The sequence below is a fragment of the Salmo trutta genome, chromosome 21, assembly GCF_901001165.1.
Source record: "Salmo trutta chromosome 21, fSalTru1.1, whole genome shotgun sequence".
NCBI classification, from domain to species: domain Eukaryota; kingdom Metazoa; phylum Chordata; class Actinopteri; order Salmoniformes; family Salmonidae; genus Salmo; species Salmo trutta.
In genome coordinates this window covers 39608648-39612137 of record NC_042977.1, presented here as the reverse complement: position 1 = coordinate 39612137, position 3490 = coordinate 39608648, and the positions used below count along the sequence as shown (strand labels likewise).

Below are 3490 nucleotides of genomic sequence, written 5' to 3'. Positions count from 1 at the left end.
GTTATAGTGTGTGTGTGACTTTACAGTAGCCAGCTATAGTGTGTGTGTGACTTTACAGTAGCAATTTATAGTGTGTGTGGCTTTACAGTAGCCAGCTATAGTGTGTATGTGACTTTACAGCAGCCAGCTATAGTGTCTGTGACTTTACAGTAGGAATTTATAGTGTGTGTGGCTTTACAGTAGCCAGCTAGGGCGTGTGTATGTGACTTTACAGTAGCCAGCTAATTTGTGTGTGTGACTTTACAGTAGCCAGCTATAGTGTGTGGCTTTACAGTAGCCAGCTAGGCCGTGTGTATGTGACTTTACAGTAGCCAGCTATAGTGTGTGTGACTTTACAGTTGCCAGGTAAAGTGTGTGTGTGTGTGTGTGTGTGTGTGTGTGTGTGTGTGTGTGTGTGTGTGTGTGTGTGTTAGCGGGGCGGCAGGTGCTCCTTGGCCTCTGGGTCAGGGTGGCAGACTTCTCCTTTACTGTGATGGGCATGCAGGGAGTGTGGGAGTACGTGTATGTTTTTCCCTTTGCCTGAACGCAGCTGCCTGATGATCTGATCCACTCTGACAGGACACCACAGTACACATACCTTTTCCCTATTCTGTCTCTCTATCTGTCTGTCTCTCTGTCTCTGTCTCTCTCTCTTTCTCTCTTTCTTTGTTTCTCTCTCTCTCTCTCTCCCTCTGTCTCTCTCTTTCTGTCTCTCTCTTTCTCTCTGTCTCTCTCTCTCTCACTCCCTCAAACATGTGATTGGTTGACATTTTGTTCCCGTCTGACTCTTGCAAGAAGATCCCTTAGCCCTGAGCCCAACAGCAGCGATAGACAGACAGTTAGACAGAGAGTGGAGAGAGAGAGAGAGACAGACAGAGGGAGAAAGAGAGAGGGAGATAGATTACCACTTGCTTTGGCAATGTAAACATATGTTTCCCATGCCAATAAAGCCCCTTGAATTGAATTGAATTGATAGAGGGAGATAGAGAGGGTGAGAGAGGAGAGAGGGTGAGAGAGAAGAGAGGGGGAGACAGAGGCAAAGAGAGCGTGATAGAGAAAGAAAGAAAAATAAATTAGGGAGAGAGCGAGAGAAAAAAAAGAAAAAGAAATAGAGAGAGAAAGAACAGGGAGAGAGCGAGAGAAAGATCAGGGAGAGAGAGCAGGGAGAGAGCAGGGAGAGAGAGCAGGGAGAGAGCAGGGAGAGAAAGAACAGGGAGAGAGAGCAGGGAGAGAAAGAACAGGGAGAGAGCGAGAGAAAGATCAGGGAGAGCAGGGAGAGAGAGAGCAGGGAGAGAGAGCAGGGAGAGAGAGCAGGGAGAGAGCGAGCAGGGAGAGAGAGAGCAGGGAGAGAGAGCAGGGAGAGAAAGAGCAGGGAGAGAGAGAGCAGGGAGAGAGCAGGGAGAGAGCGAGAGAAAGAGCAGGGAGAGAGAGAGAACAGGGAGAGAGCGAGAGAAAGAGCAGGGAGAGAGCGAGAGAGAGCGAAGGGAGAGAGCGAAGGGAGAGAGGGAGGGAGCGAGAGAGAGAGAGAAGGGAGAGAGAGAGAAGGGAGAGAGAAAGAGAAGGGCGAGAGCGAGTGAGACGCTGACACTGAGAGAGACGCACCCTGTAAAAGAGTCAACAGCTACAGCAACAGAGCTCCCTTTCTCTCTCACACACAGAGAGAACCAGACCCATTCCAGGGGAGACGGTGAGCACACACCCCCACTGAGGAGCACCGTCTCTTGGGAGGAGATCCCACACCCTGCCCCTCCTCCGTCTGTGTTTTTGCAAAAAAACTGGAAGAGAGACGTAGAAGAGAGTGAAGGAAGGAGGGATGAGTGGCTTGTTTGGCACAGCTGCTGATGCTAGAGGCTGAGAACGAGGGACGCTGACGAAGAGGAAGAGAACCAGGGATCTGAAGACCAGAGGATTGGAGGAGAGGAAGACTGGCACGTGTAGAGCTGCTCAAACATACGGACAGAGACAAGAGAGGGACACAGTGTCGGGGAACACACACACACACATCACACGCACAAACATCACATAACACACATCACATCACACACACACACAGGCACCGATGAGGAGGGAACAAGGACCACGCTTCAGTCCTGGGTGAGTTAACTTCTACTGACAGTAATCATGAGCCAAACACACACACGCATACACACTCATAATACACAAAGGTGTAAACGTGACACACACACATACATACACACGCACACACAGATGCAATCAGATATTTGCACATACTCATACACACAGACATAAACATACACACTCATAAACATACTGAGGTCAATAGATGACTGTGTGTGTGTCGTCAAGTGGCTCTCTACCCTGACCAGTCTTACACTCTCACCAGGGTTAGGAGAGAGAGAACAGATCAGGGGGAAAGAGGAGTGTGATTGTGTACCTGTGGATGAATGTGACCGAGTGTGTGTGTGTGTGTTTACCTGTGGATGAATGTGAGTGTGTGTGTTTACCTGTAGACAAATGTGAGTGTGTGTGTTTACCTGTGGACGTATGTGAGCGAGTGTGATTGTTTACCTGTGGATGAATGTGAGTGTGTGTGTGTTTACCTGTGGATGAATGTGAGTGTGTGTGTGTTTACCTGTGGATGAATGTGAGTGTGTGTGTGTGTGTGTGTGTGTTTACCTGTGGATGAGTGTGAGCGAGTGTGTGTGTGTGTGTGTGTGTGTGTGTTTACCTGTGGGTTATTTCAGATGATTGTCTGCAGTGGATTGGTAGTTGTATCCAACCAGAGAAGTGATTGGTAGCTGTAATTGTAGTTGTATCCAACCAGAGAAGTGATTGGTAGCTGTAATTGTAGTTGTATCCAACCAGAGAAGTGATTGGTAGCTGTAATTGTAGTTGTATCCAACCAGAGAAGTGATTGGTAGCTGTAATTGTAGTTGTATCCAACCAGAGAAGTGATTGGTAGCCTACTGTATGGGGAGTTGGTGGAGTTGAGTTTGCAGACAGCACAGCTCAACCCTCTGTCATGAATGATATGCTATACTGCCAGCAGCATTTCATAACTGATTTCCCAGGCTGTGATGATGTACGTAATGATGTACGTGTACTGTATGTCACGATGCTGAGTGTAAACACATATGTCCCGTGGCTGTAACACTGCCACATTTCATCTAGCACTTTATGAATATGAATTACAGCCTATAAAATAGTGCTTGTAGGCTTTCCTCTGTTATGTTGTTGTGCTGTCTCTCGCTGTCTGTCTGTTTGGTTGTTGTGCTGTCTCTCGCTGTCTGTCTGTTTGGTTGTTGTGCTGTCTCTCGCTGTCTGTCTGTTTGGTTGTTGTAGCTGTCTCTCGCTGTCTGTTATGTTGTTGTAGCTGTCTCTCGCTGTCTGTTATGTTGTTGTAGCTGTCTCTCACTGTCTGTCTGTTATGTTGTTGTAGCTGTCTCTCACTGTCTGTTATGTTGTTGTGCTGTCTCTCGCTGTCTGTCTGTTATGTTGTTGTAGCTGTCTCTCGCTGTCTGTCTGTTTGGTTGTTGTAGCTGTCTCTCAC

At 47.8% G+C, this 3490-nt stretch overlaps 1 protein-coding gene across 1 annotated transcript in view; it reads left to right on the top strand.

Annotated features, from left to right (window-relative positions):
* The first annotated feature begins 1532 nt into the window (after positions 1 to 1532).
* Positions 1533 to 3490, top strand: part of lingo3b (leucine rich repeat and Ig domain containing 3b) — a 99547-nt gene continuing 97589 nt past the window's right edge. Inside the window, exon 1 of the mRNA XM_029705633.1 lies at positions 1533 to 2073. The gene's annotated coding sequence lies outside the window, so the exon portion shown is untranslated. The remainder of the gene's footprint in view (positions 2074 to 3490) is intronic.